Source organism: Euphorbia lathyris, chromosome 1 (genome assembly GCF_963576675.1).
Source record: "Euphorbia lathyris chromosome 1, ddEupLath1.1, whole genome shotgun sequence".
NCBI classification, from domain to species: Eukaryota; Viridiplantae; Streptophyta; class Magnoliopsida; order Malpighiales; family Euphorbiaceae; genus Euphorbia; species Euphorbia lathyris.
Window position 1 is genome coordinate 14,539,909 of NC_088910.1, and position 8,328 is coordinate 14,548,236.

Genomic DNA, 8,328 nt, shown 5'->3' on the forward strand with positions numbered 1-8,328 from the left:
TATACCCCCCTCCTATGTAAATTTCGGCCAACCCTAGCCAAAGAGAGAGAGATAATTTCGACCCACAAGTTTGAGGACGAGATTGTGTACTGCTTCCTTCCGTTCAATTGATTTTCATCTCTTTCTTTTATTCCTTGATCTTGTGTTGATTGATTAGAGGCAATCTATTCTTGATTGCTTTTATACGGTTGATATCTAACTTGATTTTGGGTTGTGTTTGTTTTGTGCTCGTGAACTCAGAGTAAGAGTTGAGGGCACTTCACTTGCAACGGTAGATAGTTCATCAAAAGGTATTTCCTTCTATCCCTCTTTATATGAAATAACGATTAACGGATCTTGGGTTAATGGAAAAAGGTTAAAATTTTTATATTTCCGCTCCCATACGTTAGCCTTAAATTCCAGCAGATTTTACGCGAGGCGCTCCAGGGGTCACGCCCCGCGTATTGGAGCCTTTGATCTTGGAGACCCTCGTTGATGATCTTCATGCATGGCACCCTTGAGGCTCCGCTCCGCGTATTTGACCTCCTGATTTGGTTTCTTCTCGGTCGCCCAGTCCACGCCCCGCGTGTCTAGAGGTACGCCCCGCGTTTCCGAGCTTCTGGCCAATTCTTCAGAAATTGGATCCTTTACGCTCCGCGTACTGGACTGGTTACCTCGGCTCTCGTTGTTCTCGTCTCTTGGCTCCGGGCTCGGGCTTAGGGAATGGATGCCCTCATCATTCTCTCCTTCTTGAAGGATTCGGACTCCGCTTCCGATGCTTTGGTTGGTAACGCTCCCTCCGGCTTCCACAAGCTAAGGTCTGCACATTAAAAGAAGAAGACATCTTCCCAAGCCAATTAGGAAGGGTTAGTTGGTAGGCATTGGCGCTAATTTTCTTGGTGATCCGGTAGGGGCCATACTTCCTCGGCCTCAATTTGCTACTAGTAGCGTGCATGAGTCGCTCTTTTCCCAACCCAAGTACACCATAACCTCATCCCCCACGTCAAACTGTACATCTTTTCGGTGTTCATCCACCTTGGTCTTGACCCGACTATTTTTCTCCTCAATGCTATGTCGGACTTCTTGGTTCATTCTATGATAGTCGTTGGCCAAGTTGTGCGCGGCTACACTCTTCTTCTCCCCCTTGGGAACCTCGCCCTAATCAAGTGATTGGTTAGGTGCCTTGGTGTATACTATCTCGAAGGGGGACTTCCCGATAGTGGAACTCACGGCGGAGTTGTAGGCAAACTCGGCTTGGGCAAGCACATAATCCCACATCTTGGACTTATCTCGACATTTGCTTCTTAATAAATTTCCCAAGGTCCGGTTTACCGCTTCGGTATGTTCATCCGTTTGGGGGTGAGCCGTGGTGCTAAAATTCAACGTGGTTCCAAGGATGGTCCAAAGAGTCCGCCAAAAGTGGCTCACGAACTTCGTGTCCATATCCGACACTATACTCTTTGGGACCCCATGTAGCCTCACCACCTTACGGAAGAACAACTTGGCAATGGCGGTGGCATCATTAGTCTTCCTACACGGGATAAAGTGGGCCATTTTTGAGAATCTATCCACCATTACAAAGATGGAATCCATACCCCGTTGAGTCCTCGGCAGCCCCAACACAAAGTCCATGGAAAGGTCTTCCCAAATAGTCTCCGGGATCGGGAGATGCATGTGTAGTCCGACATCAGTAGCATGCCCCTTGGATGTTTGGCACGCCTCACATCGCTCCACAATATATGCCACGTCTCTCCTTACTCTAGGCCAAAAGTAATGGGAGCTAACCGCTTCAAAGGTTTTGTCCCTTCCGAAGTGTCCCCCCAACACCCCTCCGTGTAACTCTCGGATCACTCTTTCTCGTATGGACGTACTTGGAAGGCACAATTGACTACCCCTCATAAGAAACCCATCCACTAACTGATACCCACTCTCTTCGGTACCTCTCCTACACTTCTCCCATTCAAGCCCGAAGTCCGGATCCTCCTCATACTCTCCCTTGATGTGATCAAAATCCACTAACTCCAAGGCTACGGTTTTCAAGAGAGCTATCCTTCGGCTCAAGGCATCCACCACCTTGTTTTGTTGACCCGCTTTGTGGAGAAGCTTATAAGGGAACTTATCCACAAAAGCGGACCATCTAGCATGTATGGAGCTCCGAATTTGCTTTTGACTTCCCAAATACTTGAGGGCTTGGTGGTCGGTGTACAACATAAATTCTTTTCCAATGAGGTAGTGCTCCCACGTCTTGAGAGCCCGCACTACCACATAGAACTCCTTGTCATAGGTGGCCCATTTTTGCCGCGATTCACACAACTTCTCACTAAAATACACAATGGGCCTCCTCTCTTGCATTAACACTCCCCCAACTCCTACTCCACTCGCATCACACTCAACTTCGAAGAGCTTATCAAAATCTAGAAATGCTAGAACCGGAGCGGTGCTTAGCCTTTCCTTTATCAAGGCGAAACTGCTCTCTTGTTCATCTCCCCACTTGAAGCCTCTACCCTTCTTTAAACACTCGGTCATAGGAGCCACAATAAACTCTGAAATTCCGGATGAACCGCCTATAGAAGGTAGCCAACCCATGAAAGCTTCTAATATCCCCAACGGTCTTCGGAGTCGGCCACTCCCGAATAGCTCTAACTTTCTCTTCATCAACCCGAATACCACGCCCACTGACCACATACCCGAGAAACACCAAGCTATCCATCACAAAGTCACACTTCTTAGTGTTGGCAAAGAGTTGGTTCTCAGAGAGTAAAGCTAGTACGGTCCTCAAGTGTCCCACATGCTCTTCCAACGTCTTACTATGGATGAGAATATCATCAAAGTAGACCACCATAAACTTCCCAATCACCGGACGCAATAGTTGGTTCATCAACCTCATGAAAGTGCTCGGTGCATTGGTCATCCCGAATGGAATCGCTAGCCACTCATACAACCCATCACGCGTCTTAAACACTGTCTTCCATTCATCTCCCGCCTTGTTCCGGATTTGGTGGTACCCACTCCTCAAATCAATCTTGGAAAAAACCTTGGACCCACTCAATTGATCAAGCATGTCATCAAGTCGGGGAATCGGAAACTTGTACCGAATAGTGATCTTATTGATGGCTCGGCTATCCACACACATCCTCCACGACCCATCTTTTTTGGGTGTCAACAAAGCCGGGTACCGCACATGGACTCATGCTCTCCCTAACATAGCCCATCCTTATCAACTCTTCCACCTTCTCCTTCATCACTTCACTCTCCTTGGGACTCATCCGATAATGGGGTAGATTAGGCAAGCTAGCTCCCGACACAAGATCGATATGGTGTTGGATGTCCCGTAGGGGTGGTAGCCCATATGGTAACTCCTCCGGGAACACATCACGGAACTCATTAAGCAAATTCCCGACTTCTTCCCCTTCGCTACCTACCCTCTCCGACGGTGTACTAGATTTCACCATCACTACATAGACCATTTGACTTTCCTCACACTCGTTGATAAACGCCTTGTGAGTTGGGCAAACAATCAAGGTAGATTTCTCCTTAGTCTTGGATTCCCCTACAAGAGGTGTGAGCACATAACGAATCCCGTCCTTCACAAACCGATAGGTGTTCTTTCTTCCGGCATGGGTAGCATCCCTATCAAATTGCCACGGACGTCCCAATAATAGGTGGCAAGCATCCATCTCCACAACATCACAATAGACTTCATCCCGGTACTCTCCTATCTCAAGAGGTACCCTACACCTTTGAGTGACTTTCAGCTCTCCTATGTTCTTGATCCACCCCTCACTATACGGACTAGGGTGTGCTTCAATCACCAACCCAAAACTCTTAGCCGCGGTGTCGTTAATGATGTTCTCTTGGCTACCACTGTCAATAATCACACTACACTTCACCCCTTGAACTAGACATCGGGTTCGGAACAACTGATGTCTTTGGTCCGTTTCCACTCTACTCGAGATCAAGAGTCGTCTCACCACATGTACGGCTTGCCCACCATCACACTCTCCCTCATAATCATCATCAATCGGGTCACAACAAACATTTCCTTCATCATCGTACTCATCATCATCTTCATACCGCTCAACCATGTTGGCACTTCTCCTCTTGGGACACTCATTAGAACGGTGGCCCAGCTCATTGCATCGGAAACATTTGAATGGAGCCGGTCTCGCATAGGGGTTGTTGCCCCTAGGGGGTTGCGTCGCCTTAAAAGGCCTCACATCTCCACTAAGTGCCTTTCCCGCACTTGGCGCTTTGGGATCGCTTGAACTTGCAATACCCTTGCCCTTATCAATCCCCTTGGGAGATCTTCTCCCTCCATAAGTACCTTCAGTCCCGGCTCTCCTACAGCCTTCATATCCCCTCAAACACAACTGTGCCTCGGCCTTCAATGCTAAATTACGGGCGTCCTGCACCCGAATCACCATTTGCCTCCCAATCCGGTCTTGGATGTTGTACCTCAATCCTTCAAGATACCTTGAAGTCTTCTGGCTTTCGGTTTCCGACAAGTTATCCCTTGCCGAAAACCGCAAGAACTCCGAGGTGTACTCGTGCACACTCCTTGCACCTTATGAGCAATTCCGATAAGAACTGTAAATGTATTGGTCATAGTCGGGTGGTAGAAACCTATCCCGCAACATCGATTTCATTATAAGCCAAGATCTAATCGAATCCCTTCCTCCTCTTCTTCTCCCTTCCTTCATATTATCCCACCAAACCGAAGCTCCCCCTTTCAACCGGTAAGCTACTAAACGAACTTTTCGATCCTCCGGTATTCCCGCATAATCAAAGAACCGTTCTACCTCTAACAACCAATCAAGGAAACCCTCTATGTCGAGTTCTCCCCCGAACGACGGTAAATCCACTTTTAACTTAAAAGCATCATCCCGCTCAAAATTACCTCCATATGCCCTTCTCAAATTCGGCTCTCTCCCATATCCGCCTCTTTCATTGCCTTGACCCCCATACAGATCATTCAATCCAACATTCCCCCTCTCATAACCACCTACAACATTATCATGCACAATATCTATATTCCCGGCACACACATGCGTGGGACCAACAACATCATTCACATGCATGTCATTCCTATGCCTATCATTCAAAACATCGTCATTCATCCTAATCCCCATATTTCTAGCAATCATAGGCATATCATAGTCATCAAATAAATCCCCATCACTATCACTATCCACATTTCTAATGACTACGTGATTGTTTCGTCTTACCTCTTGAACCCTAGGGCCCATTGGTAGTTGTGGTGCATGATCCCTCCTAGGAGGTGGAGTGGGTTTTCGCTCAAGTTGAAGTCGAGGGTGCTCTTCTTGCCACCGGTGGGGTTATCCGGTTAGAAGAGCTTGAGTGTTGCGGTGTCCGATCTTTAGTTCTTCAAGGGCAAGAAGAATCTCTCGGGTACTCGTGTCATATCTTTCCTCAAACGTTCTTAGAGACTCCATTAGATGCTTCACGTTGCCTTCTAACGCCTCAACTCCTTGTTCCGTGGATTCGGTGGCTTCGTTTGTGATACGTGGTTGAACCATTTCCGAGAAGAAGTCTCCGGGAAGGAAAACGACTCGGCTCTGATACCAACTGATGTAGATTGAAATCGACTAGAGGTTTTAATTGTAAACCAACAAAGAGTGCAATCTTGTCTAGCTCAAACTAGAAGGTTGAGTAAACCCAAGGATTGAAAATCTAAGCTCCAATGGAGGCTTTTAGTTTTAATTCATCAAAAGTTCTCAAACATTACAAAGAAGAGAGTTTAAATACTATCCCAAATAACAAGAGAAAAGACTAAAAACCCCATGAATAGGGTTTTTGGTAAAACATAAGTCTAAGGGTAGAATAGGGAAGGGAAGAGTCCATGGTAGTTTAGTAATAAGGGGTTGATGGTAAAACAGTAAATAAGCATCAACAGTAATGGTCCCCTATTGGTAAGAACTTGGAGGAGAAGTATTCTTCCAGCAGAGTACGCCCCGCGTAACTCAGCTCCTGAACCTGGAGAGCCTTCGAGGAGGATTTTATACGAGGCGCTCCAGGGGTCACGCCCCGCATATTGGAGCCTCTGATCTTGGAGACCCTCGTTGATGATCTTCACGCGTGGCGCCCTTGAGGCTACGCTCCGCGTAGTTGACCTCCTGATTTGGTTTCTTCTCGACCGCCCAGTCCACACCCCGCGTGTCTAGAGGTACGCCCCGCGTTTCCGAGCTTCTGGCCAATTCTTCGGAAATTGGATCCTTTACGCCCCGCGCCTTGGCGAGCACGCCCCGCGTACTGGACCGGTTACCCCGGCTCTCGTTGTTCTCGTCTCTTGACTCCGGGCTCGGGCTTAGGGAAAGAATGCCCTCATCATATATATAATTATAACTCTAATCACATTAAAATTCTTATTTCCTTTTAGGACTATAATTAGTTTAAATAATTAATTTATAATTATAATATAATTATAATTACACTATAAATCAATTAAATAATTTATCCTATACCATCTTGGCAGAATTTTATAAGGGTGTGTATATGGGTTTTATTTTCTTAATTATACCCCTAGTCCAATTAAATTTATTTAATTAATCAATTAATATTCTAATCATATTCTATTTACATAACTTAATAACTTAATAGAAAATATAATTACTAATTCTAATCGCATTATATCAGTCTAAATTGAAACTATATATAATAATAAAAAACTTTCTTATTTTATTTATTATAAATGCACCAGTGCACTTTTACATAGAGTCAACTAGTTCACTTTTATTTATTATAAATGCACTAGTGCACTTTTACATAGAGTCAACTAGTTCACTTTTACATAGAGTCAACAATATAAGATTGATAGCACAAGACTCACATATATGTGATAATTTCCCACCTCTGATTAGGCTTTCCAGTAGGACTATAAACTATAATTTCTTTGAGACTAGGATCAGATCCTTTTACATCCATAACTAAATCGACTCTTTGATTTAAAATGGTGCCGTATTGAGTGAACAACCAACGTTGGCTAGACGATCCAAGCCCACACGACAAAACAACAACTCTTTTATTGGTAAAAGTATCATAACTGAGACATCCATTTCTCTTCTGCTCAGGCCTTATGGTTCCATCTGGATAGAGAAGCCATCGTTGTCCTAGGTTTCCTTTTTCACATTTTGTCACCCAAACTGCATTATCTGATTCTTGCAAGCATAAAGTGTTCATTCCAATTATCGATACTAAACTTGGTTTCGTATCATTACTGGCACGCCATGTTTGGAAGGAAGAATATATGTTAGTCTCGAGGGTGAGTGTTTTTGCAGAATTTCCTGAAATTGCAGTTAAGGCTAGCCCGCTTGGTGGATTCACAATTAATTTATCATCTGTTAACTGCCAAATGATTGTATTTGGAGGAGCAGTATTGCAGTCATGAATCATTATGTATGATCCTTCAGTACCTTTTGCATTAGTGGCTAAACACTTTCCTTTGGAACGAAGTGTTCCATCACTTTCAAATGTCCATCTTTGATTAAGCAATTGAGCATCACAAGACCATAAGATTATAGGAGCTCCATCAGTATAATTGCTACCTTTTACATCGACACAATATCCATTTGGACCACTTATCGGGGTGTTAGCTTCATATGCACCCACCTTTTCATCAACTACTGTACTTAAAAATGATTTAAATGTCGAATAAGAATTCGAATTCCACCAAAAGCATGTTATTATCAGAATCCATAACATCACTTTTCCTTCCATTGTTCTTTTTCACCTACAAATACGTGACAATTCTTTACTTAATTAGTAAATCAATTGATAATATATATAACACAAATAATACTAAAATGGATAGATATGTAAAAGTATTTAAATATAAATAAATTAAGAATTGTACCTTAGAATTTTAGTGTGTAGAGAGTTTGGAAATCCATCCATTTATTTATAAGCTAATTAAAAACAGTGAAAATGAGGCCACATGAAAAATGCATATATTAATGATGTATATAATTATGAGTAATGAAGATAAGGTAAAGCATTTGAATATTTTTTATAATTAAATTAAGAGTTGTACCTTACAACTTTTGAGTATGGAGAGTCTAGAAAATTAGATCATTATGGAGAGTAAACTAATAATTCGATACATTTTTTCTATAATAATAATAATATAATGATGTATATAATTATTATGTAATTATTCATATGCATTTTTGAGTATGGAGAGTATAGAAATAATTTCAAAAAAAAAAGAGTATAGAAATAATGATGTATATAATTATTATGTAATTATTCATATTCATTTTTAAGTATGGAGAGTATAGAAATAATGATGTATATAATTATTATGCATCATTCATATGCATTTTTTAGTATGGA

At 43.0% G+C, this 8,328-nt stretch overlaps 1 long non-coding RNA gene across 1 annotated transcript; it reads right to left on the minus strand.

Moving 5' to 3' along the window:
• Positions 1–6,652: 6,652 nt before the first annotated feature.
• Positions 6,653–8,056, minus strand: LOC136222478 (uncharacterized). Its single transcript, XR_010685660.1, has 2 exons — positions 7,850–8,056; positions 6,653–7,726 (listed from the first exon to the last, which is right to left on the minus strand). It is a non-coding gene; the product is annotated as an uncharacterized lncRNA (long non-coding RNA).
• Between the last annotated feature and the right edge of the window lie 272 nt (positions 8,057–8,328).